This window comes from Erinaceus europaeus, chromosome 10 (assembly GCF_950295315.1).
Source record: "Erinaceus europaeus chromosome 10, mEriEur2.1, whole genome shotgun sequence".
NCBI lineage: Eukaryota > Metazoa > Chordata > Mammalia > Eulipotyphla > Erinaceidae > Erinaceus > Erinaceus europaeus.
The window spans coordinates 113,127,186-113,137,219 of NC_080171.1; the positions used below are offsets into that span (position 1 = coordinate 113,127,186).

General features: G+C 43.1%; 1 long non-coding RNA gene across 1 annotated transcript in view; it reads left to right on the forward strand.

The window, feature by feature from the left end:
* Positions 1–9,076, forward strand: part of LOC132540788 (uncharacterized) — a 496,709-nt gene extending 487,633 nt beyond the window's left edge. Inside the window, exon 3 of the long non-coding RNA XR_009551927.1 lies at positions 8,920–9,076. This is a non-coding gene — a long non-coding RNA (uncharacterized LOC132540788). The remainder of the gene's footprint in view (positions 1–8,919) is intronic.
* Positions 9,077–10,034: the final 958 nt, after the last annotated feature.

Here is a 10,034-nt window from a genome sequence, read left to right on the forward strand (position 1 = left end):
AATACTAACTACAACAATAAAACAACAAGGGCAAACAAAAGGGAATAAATAAATATTAAAAAAGAAAAAAAAAGGCGTGCAGAGAGGAAGATGGTGAGCAGTGGAGCAGGGCTACAGGCGTCTCTCCCTCTCCCTCTCTCCCTCCTCCCCTCTCAATCTGTCTCTGTCCTATCAAATAAAAGAAAGGAAAAAATGGCCAGTGGGGGAGATGGATTGTTCATACAGATGCTGCACCCCGGCCAGAACCTTGGTGGCAATTAAAAAAAATTAATGAACGAATACATACATAAATTAACATTAAGAAAAACAGGAAATGGGGGCCACAGAGTGGTGCAGCTGGTTAAATGCACACATTACAATGCACAAAGGCAGCATTATGAAGACTTGTCTTGTTACTGAGAATAGACGCTATTTGCTATTCCTGCTCTCTTTCACTTTGTGGTGAAACAACAAAGCTGACCAAGGGAGCTTGATTCAGTTAGCTTTGGTACGAAAATAGTGAATACTAACGAGCACTAAGTTGTGCCCTATTCTTGAGATTGTCAGGTGTGTTGGAGCAAGTCAGTGAATTCCCACTGGACTTGGCTAATTCTTTTGTAAAACAAGATCTGAACTTTGATGGTCCATAAACACCTTCCCACTGTGATATCTGTGGTTTTATGACATGATTGGCCAGTTTATACTTGATCCTAAAATAAATAATTTCTGAATACTATTAATGATTTCAATGTGAGCTTAGTCCTGCTCTGGGCCTAGTTGTATTACTTCTTGTACATCTTTGCAAATATAAAATCCTTTTAAAATGGGGGGGGGGGAAATGAAAGGAAAAAAGACAGTAGCAAAACAGTTGGGAGGAGAAGTGTTTGTAGCTGGACCTTGTAGGAGTCCAGGGCAGTCCCTCTGAACTTTGCCAGTCTCTCTCTCCAAGTAAAGCTTGAGCTGGGTTTGGTGGACTTCGACAAAGCAAGGCCCTCTGAAAAGGGAGGCTGGGGGCTGGTTAGAAGGAGTTTTGGGGCCCTGGTGCATGATGGTGGAAGAGAACTTTGTTGGGGGTGAGAGTGTTTTTTCAGACACTTGGGGAGTGTTTTTTCAGACACTTGGGGAGATGAAAAGTTGTTCCTATGTGTTAGCAACTGTATGGTAAACTTCTAACCCTTTAAGTAAAAGGATACTTTTTTTTTTAAGCCCAAACCTTTTCTCACTGGGCTGGAAAGGTCTGGTCCCAATGTGCCTGGTCCAGAGAGCCAGAATACAGGACAGTTCAGTTTCTGGGAGTTTGGTTTCCTTTTGAAGCAGCCAATGAGTCTCTACCATTTATCCTTTTGATCATGGACAACTAGGCATGATGATATATTTCTCTCAGCTTCTGAGTGCTGATTGCCATTGTCCTTCCTAGGTCAATTCCACTAGTTCTTGGTCATGTGACATGACCTGCACAATCTAAAACTCACTTGCTCTTCTTTAGAGCAAGAAAGAGTTTGCAGTGGTAAGTTTAAGTCTTAAGGTCATCTCCACCTACCTTTGTCCTAGAAAGACTTAGAGGAGACGTTGCAAGCTGGTTAGAGATTTTTCAAAGTGTTTGAGGAATCACATAGTTCTCATGCAAGAGAGATTCACTCTCTCCTATTTCCAGATTAAGAAGTCAGAAGCAAACTGATTTATCCAAAGTCATATAACTACCTGGGACAGAACCAAGATGAGGGAGCCTGGGTACCAAAGGCACACAGAGTGACACTAGATCAGATTTGGAACCACTAGCAACATTTCTGGAGAAAGAACACAGCAAAGTAAAATCTTAGCAAATGAATTTGGTAATGATGAGGGGAGGGGCTTATATCCCGAGGAGCCATATTTACTATAACCATAAGTGGGTCAGGCAGAACATCAGAATTCAAGCAGAAATTGACCCTCCTGAACATGGTGGTTACCAGGCATATGGGCAGCGAGAACTCAGAACATGGTGAGCGGTGAGACTCAGACCTTGAACCTGGGATCACAGGACATCTATGGGTCTAGAACTCCTTCTCCCTGTGTTCCAAGCAATATCCCACATAGGGGCCCTCCTTCCTGTACCCAGGCTCCACTCCAGTCACTACAGGAGGCCTGTGGGAGCAGCAGATACAGACCATGTGGCCCTGTGTCTCTGTGTCTGATTTATACCCGGGGCCGGTTGGCCAGTTTTTTTTTTATCGGCTTCACTGAACCACCAGTGCCGAGATACCAGGTCACACATGACACAGGGTGTGTCTGGAGGTTACGTTCAGATGAACTGAGCATTCAGTTTGGTGGACTCAACAGCTCAGGAGGCCCTTTCAGGTGGACTAGATGAGGCAGCAAACACTGCACAACGTACAGATGACACACAGCAGCAACAAGACCCACACTCACATCAGGCTCAGCCCTCAGCTTGAAATGTCCTCTTTCACATCCCTTCTTCCTACTTATCTCTTCAACTCCGACAACAGAGCGCTCGCTCATAAGGGGATCAGAAGGTTGCTGGGCCCCCTGCCTCTTCCTCATAGTCACAGGCTTCCTGAGCCCCTCCTCTGAATTCTGTGCCCAGCACAACACACGCGGGTCACCAGCCACATTCAGAGCTGAGCAACAGGCTCTCCTCCTGACCGAGAGTCCATGGCACCTAGCACTGCTAGCCCACCCCATCCATGCCCTTCACTGACTCAGCAGCAAAGCCTCTTTGACTCAGGTGCCTGCTCCTCCCTCAGAGACCATTGTAGAACAAAAGATGCTTCTGCCAGGTGCTCAAGGAGTCTCTCCTCAGGTCTTTTATCATGGGGGCCAGCCAGAGCTTCTCTCTAGCAAGGAGAACCTCAGCTCCCTGAAACACTCAGAATAAACACCTTAATGAGTGAAACATCTGGCTAGGCACATACAGTACTATGTGCAAGGATCTGCACAAGTACCCAGGCTCCAGCCTTTGCTCCCCACCTGCAGGAGGGTCACTTTACAAGTGGTGAAGCAGGTCTGCAGGTGCCTTGCTTTCTCTCCCTCCCTCCATCTCCTCCCCCACTCTCAATTTCTCTCTGTGCCCTATCCAACAAAATGGAAAAAATGACCACGAGGAGCAGTAGATTCATAGTGCAGGCACTGAGCCCCAGTGATAACCCTGGAGGCAAAAAAGAATAAGAAGGAGAAGGAGAAGGAGAAGGAGAAGGAGAAGGAGAAGGAGAAGGAGAAGGAGGAGAAGGAGAAGAAGAAGAAGAAGAAGAAGAAGAAGAAGAAGAAGAAGAAGAAGAAGAAGAAGAAGAAGAAGAAGAAGAAAGAAGAAGAAGAAGAAGAAGAAGAAGAAGAAGAAGAAGAAGAAGAAGAAGAAGAAGAAGAAGAAGAAGAAGAAGAAGTAGAAGAAGAAGTGGAAGAAGAAGAAGAAGAAGAAGAAGAAGAAGAAGAAAGAAGAAAGAAGGAGAAGAAGAGGAAATGCCTTGGGATTGTCAGACTGAAAGTTAATACCCTATTTTGTGTAAAAGTTCTATACATGTATGTGTAGATTGTACACATACAGGTGTATTAAATGGTTGGAAAGGCATATACTAATATGTTCTGATTAAGAACTAGTAGAGGGAGTCGGCGGTAGCGCAGCAGATTAAACACAGGTGACACAAAGCACAAGGACCAGCGTAAGGATCCCAGTTCAAACCCCCTGGTTCCCCACCTGCAGGGGAGTCGCTTCACAGACGGTGAAGCAGGTCTGCAGGTGTCTATCTTTCTCTCCCCCTCTCTGTCTTACCCTCCTCTCTCCATTTCTCTCTGTCCTACCCAACAATGACGACATCAATAACAACAACAATAATAATAACTACAACAATAAAACAACAAGGGCAACAAAAAGGAATAAATAAATATTTTTAAAAAGAGCTAGTAGCTTCACAAGTGATTTATAAATGTCCTATCCTGTTTCAGAACAATATGCATGCAATCATTTTTGAACTAGAAGTGACAAAGAATAAGGCTTTTTAACTTAAAGGAATCACATTGCATTTTCAAATTTAATCTTAGAAAGGCATTGGCGGGAGTCCAGCGGTAGCGCAGCGGGTTAAACACACGTGGCGCAAAGCGCAAGGACCTGGGTAAGGATTCTGGTTCGAGCCCTGGCTCCCCACCTGCAGGGGAATCGCTTCACAAGCAGTGAAGCAAGTCTGCAGGTGTCTGTCTTTCTCTCCCCCTCCCTGTCTTTCCCCCCCTTCTTCATTTCTCTCTGTCCTATCCAACAATAATGACATCAATAACAACAGCAATAATAACTACAACAATAAAACAAGGGCAACAAAAAGGGAATAAATAAATAAAATTTTTTTTAATTTTTTTTAATTTTTTTAATTTAATTTAATTTTTTTATTTATTTATTCCCTTTTGTTGCCCTTGTTGATAAATAAAATTTTTTTTAAAAAAAGAAAGGCATTGGCATAATCATCAAGACATTATCTTCATTCCATAACAGTTCAGTGAGAAGCTGCTGGCCTTAAATATATGGCTATGTATAAAAAATATCTGAGTGACCACTATCACAAGTTGATATTTTTCCAAAATACTTCTGGAAACTGGGCTGGGAACCAGGGCTTAGTGAAAAGGAAATGTTGATCTTTTAGAGGACTCTGATTCCAATAAAGTTCTTCATTTATAAAAATGACATTACAGAAATTTATTTTATCATCATGGGAAGTTAGTAGTTTACTTCCTAATAAGTATAGTTCATAGTTTTGTATTATAATCAATTTACGAATTTGAAAATAGGGATTAGAAAAGACTGGACAAATATTTCTAGCCACATAAAAAAAAATCTCAGTGACAAACAGGCCAATAGAGCAACAGTTTGGTTTCACAGTTTCCTAGTAAACACAGCAGCAACATTGAAAATGTATGAATATCCACAGTGAGGCCACTTCTTGTCAGGGTTTCTCTGAGTACTGTGAATCCCTTGGGGAATGCATTGAATCTGGTCCTAGATGCAGAAAAATTGTTCCCAAAACTTATCTCTTCTGAGCACATGCAGAAAACTCCAAAACATGCCATGTCTCTGCACAGTGATGTGGGATCTGTGAAGATTAATTCCAGCGTCAGTGATACAGTGATAGCTCAGTCTGTTAGAGAATCAGCTTGCCTGCCTAAGGCCCAAAGGCTCAAGTTTAGTCTCTGGCAACACTTCATGCCATTTATCTCTCTCTCTCTCTCTCTCTCTCTCTCTCTCTCTCTCTTTCCCTCTCTCTCTCTCTTTGCCTCTCTCTCTCCCTGCTCCCTCCCCTCCCCCTTAATAAATATGCCTTTATTTAAAGAAAAACCTAAATCCAGTAGCCTTCCTTCTGACCTTCCTCTCCTGTTTTTTCTCCAGCTCTGTTTTCAATACTTTGACCTCTTACAATTAGTATCTGCATAGGTAAAATGAAGTCGAATATCACCATAAGTTTTCAGAACCAGATCATGGTTTTGTCCAAGGTGAAATATACTAATACTTGTCTTGTGGAAATATATCCTCGTGAAAACAAAAATCCTGTAAATCAGCATTTCCTCAGTAAACTGACAGCGGAACTGGGGGCGGGGGGACTGGGGGACAGAATCAAAGGGAGAAATCCATGAATTAGCCAGTTTGCTTCATTGGCATGTCACTTTGATCTGAATTATTTGTACCTGCTCCCAAACACATCCCAAGCTTCACTGGTGTATAACCACAGACTTTGTAAAATTTTTCTCTCCTGGGATTGAAAACTACTACAGCCAAATGTACTGATTTCTTAATTCTTCACTTAAATTAGAAGATATACATTTTCTCCAGTACAGTATTCCTAAACAGGAGACCCAGTGATCCTGAGAAGGTTTGCACATTCTACCTAAAGGTGTTCATGAAGTCTAGAGCCAGGTGGTGGTGCACCTGGCTGAGCTCACATATTGTAATGCTTGAGGATCCAGGTTCAAGTCCCCGGTCCCCACCTGCAGGGGGAAAGCTTCATGAGTGGTGAAGCAGTGCTGCAGGTGTCTCTATCTCTCCCTCTCTATCTTCCCCTTCCCTCTTGATTTCTGACTGTCTCTAGTCAATAAATAAATAAAGATAATATAAAAATTTTAAAAGGGGGTCAGGGGGTATAGCACCTGGTTGAGTGCACACATTACCATGTGCAAGGACCAGGGTTCAAGCCCCCGGTCCCCACCTGTGGGAAGGAAGCTTTGTGAGTGGTGAAGCAGGGCTGCAGGTGTCTCTCTGTCTCTCTCCCTCGCTATCTCACCCTTCCCTTTCAATTTCTGGCTATCTCTACCCAATAAATTAAAGAATCAAAAAAATTAAATATTATTTATTTATTCTCTTTTGTTGCCTTTTTTTTTTTTTTACCAGAGCACTGCTCAGCTCTGGTTTATGGTAGTGCAGGGGATTGAACCTGGGACTTTGGAGCCTCAGGCATGGGAATCTGTTTGCATAACCATTATGCTATCTACCCCTGCCCTGCCCTTGTTTTATTATTGTTGTAGTTATTATTGTTGTTATTGATGTCATTGTTGTTAGATAGGACAGAGAGAAATGGAGAGAGGAGGGGAAGACAGAGAAGGGGAGAGAAAGACAGGCACCGGCAGACCTGCTTCACCGCTTGTGAAGCGACTCCCCTGCAGGTGGGGAGCTTGAACCGGGATCCTTATGCCTGTCCTTACACTTTGCACCACCTGCACTTAACTTGCTGCCCTAAAAATTAAAAATTCTTTAAAAATTTTTTAAAAGATGTTCATGAAATCTTGATAGTCAAAACTGACACTAAGATGCTATCCACTTTTTCACTATCATTCCCTTAGAAATCTCTCCTGGATATTTCCAGAGATTACAAAACAAGTGACATCACACAAACAGAGGGCCAAAAGGTTCATCTGTAGCATCTGGAGAAGAAAAGAGGAAAATCTTCTCATGTGAGGTAATGCCAGACCAACTCCTGCTCACTTCCTTCAGAAACCTATTCAATCTCTCTGGCTTCTGGGCTGCAGGTGTGAGCTTAGCTCCGTGGTGAAATCCTTGGCTTCTTCAGGTCTTGCGTATGGCCAGGGACAGGATGGGTATGCCCTGAAGCCTGTGTCCACTGCCCACAAGGTCCATCCAACTTCCCTCTCAGCTGCCACTTCACAATTGCTGGGGTGCTCTCGCACCAATGAACAACCACCTTAGCCAGCGCCTCTACTGCATGAGGTGAAGGCCATGTGACATCCATACAGACCTAGTTCTCCAGACAGTAACACACCCAGGCAGGGGCACTCCTGTGCTGGAAGTTGCATTGTTCCTAATAGACCAGAAGTAGAAGCAGCCTAGATGCCCATCAACATATGACTGGCTAAAGAAGTTATAGGATATATATTCCATGGAATATCACTCTGCAATCAAACAAAGACGAGATTGTGTCCTTTGGGACAAAATGGATGGAAATAGGTGGGGGAGGGGGGTCATTCATTATACTTAGCGAAGTAAAGAGATGAAAGAAAATTAATTACCAGATGGTCTCACTCCTATATGGAATTTAGAGATCTGATTTATATGAACTTGCCAAAAACAAAATTCCAAACAAAATAAAAGCAAGCAAATTGTTTGGAAGGCTTGTAAGAACTTGGGGCCGGGCGGTAGCGCAGCGGGTTAAGTGTACACATCAAGAAGCGCCAAGGACCAGCGTAAGGATCCCAGTTCAAGCCCCCCGGCTCCCCACCTGCAGGGGAGTCGTTTCACAGGTGGTGAAGCAGGTCTGCAGGTGTCTATCTTTCTCTCCCCATCTCTGTCTTCCCCTCCTCTCTCCATTTCTCTCTGTCCTATCCAACAACAACAGTAATAACAATAACAATGATAAACAATAAGGGCAACAAAAGGGAAAAGATAACCTCCAGAAGCAATGGATCTGTAGTGCAGGCACCGAGCCCCGGCAATAACCCTGGAGGTAAATAAGTAAATAAAATAAAAAATGAAAATAAATACTGAAAGAAAAGAGAAAAAAACACTAAGGAAAGACAGAAAGAGGCTAGAAGGATGGCTCAACCTACCAACACTCACATCTCGCAGAGAAGCAATTACAGGACATAGAATTCCCACCTTCTGCACCCCAAAAGGAATTTTGGTCTATATTCACAGAGGGGGAAATGTTAGGGAAAGATGACCAGAAAGCTCTGAACTCCAACTCCATCAGGACCCAGAGAGAGAAAAGGAATCAAGACATTTGGAAGTAGTAATAGGTGTAGTTGTGACTTAGGAAGGAAGAGAAGACAGGACCAATATGGGCAATAAATAAATAAATGAATGAATAAAAAAATAGTTATAGAAATAATAGCCCACTTCTGTGACCTTGGGAAAGTCACTGCAGTTTCCAGTGGAAGGAATAGGGACACAGAACTCTGGTGGTGGGAACAGTGTGGAACTGTTCTCCTGTTATCTTGTAATTTTGTAAACCAATATTAAATCACTAACAATTTTTTTTCTAAAAAGGGGTAGTAAATGGTAACATTTAAAATTTTTATTTATTAGGGCAGCAAAGTAAAAACCCAGTGGTGAGGGGTAGACATGCAGCTTCCTGGGCCAGTGGGGGGTGGGAGTGGGCGGGAGGGATGGGTCACAGTCCTTTGGTGGTGGGAATGGTGTTTATGTACACTCCTAGCAAAATGTAGTCATATAAATCAGTAGTTAATTAATATGAGAGGGGGAAAATCAATTGTATGTCTCAAAGTTTCTCAAAACACAAACTGAATCCTTTTAATATATAGGCTGTGTATTTGATATGCGGACTCTCTCAAAAGCCTAGACCAAGTAGATTAGAAGCATCCAATAGCACAGCTATATACAAGATACTGGATACTGTACAGCAAACCATAACAAAAGGACTTTTCAAAGTTAACCCAATTAACAAATAATGTGATGATAACATTAACTATTGATTGTCTTTTTGAACCCTAAGACAGCAGGAGCCTCACGTTTCCACTATAGAGCCCCTACTTCCCCCAGTCCTGGAACCCTTGGATAGGGCCCACTTTCCCGTATGCATCTCCCAATACAAACCAAATAATATTGCATCCGCTGATCACAACCTAACCAACGCAACGATTGCCACCTCAATATGCTTCACCTCAGACTGTGTCCAGAGACTTCACAAGTGGAATGACAACCCTTCAGCTTCATCACTCGGGTGAGACCTTTCCTTTTATAGTACACTCTAATTTCATCTCAGGTAGTTCACTTTCTAACAAAGTCCCATAACCTAGATATACACCAGTTTCTGTGAGAGAGAGCTTATGTGCACACGTATCCATAAACTACTGCAAAATATATACCTGAAAGCAGAAGTACATTAGAGTTTGCAGTGAGTACCTCCCTAACACTTCCTCTCCACTATTCCAAGCTTGGGATCCATGATTGCTCAACAAATTGTTTGGCTTCGTATGTTAACTCTCTTTTCAATCACCAGGTTCCAGATGCCACCAGGATGCTGGCCAGGCTTCCCTGGATTGAAGACCCCACCAATGTGTCCTGGAGCTCAGCTTCCCAGAGACACACCTTACTAGGGAAAGAGAGAGGCAGACTGGGAGTATGGACCGACCAGTCAACGCCCAAGTTCAGCGGGGAAGCAATTACAGAAGCCAGACCTTCTACCTTCTGCAACCCTCAACGACCCTGGGTCCATGCTCCCAGAGGGCTAGAGAATGGGAAAGCTATCATGGGAGGGGATGGGTTATGGAGATTGGGTGGTGGGAATTGTGTGGAGTTGTACCCCTCCTACCTTATGTTTTTGTTCATTAATCCTTTCTTAAATAAAAAATTTTTTTTTAATTTTTATTTATAAAAAAGAAACACTGACAAAAACCATAGTATAAGAGGGGTACAACTCCACACAATTCCCACCACCAGAACTCCATATCCCATTCCCTCCCCTGATAACTTTCTTATTCTTTATCCCTCTGGGAGCATGAACCAAAGGACATTATGGTGTACAGAAGGTGGAAGGTCTGGCTTCTGTAATTGCTTCCCCGCTGAACATGGGCGTTGGCAGGTGGATCCATACTCCTAGCCTATCTCTTTCTTT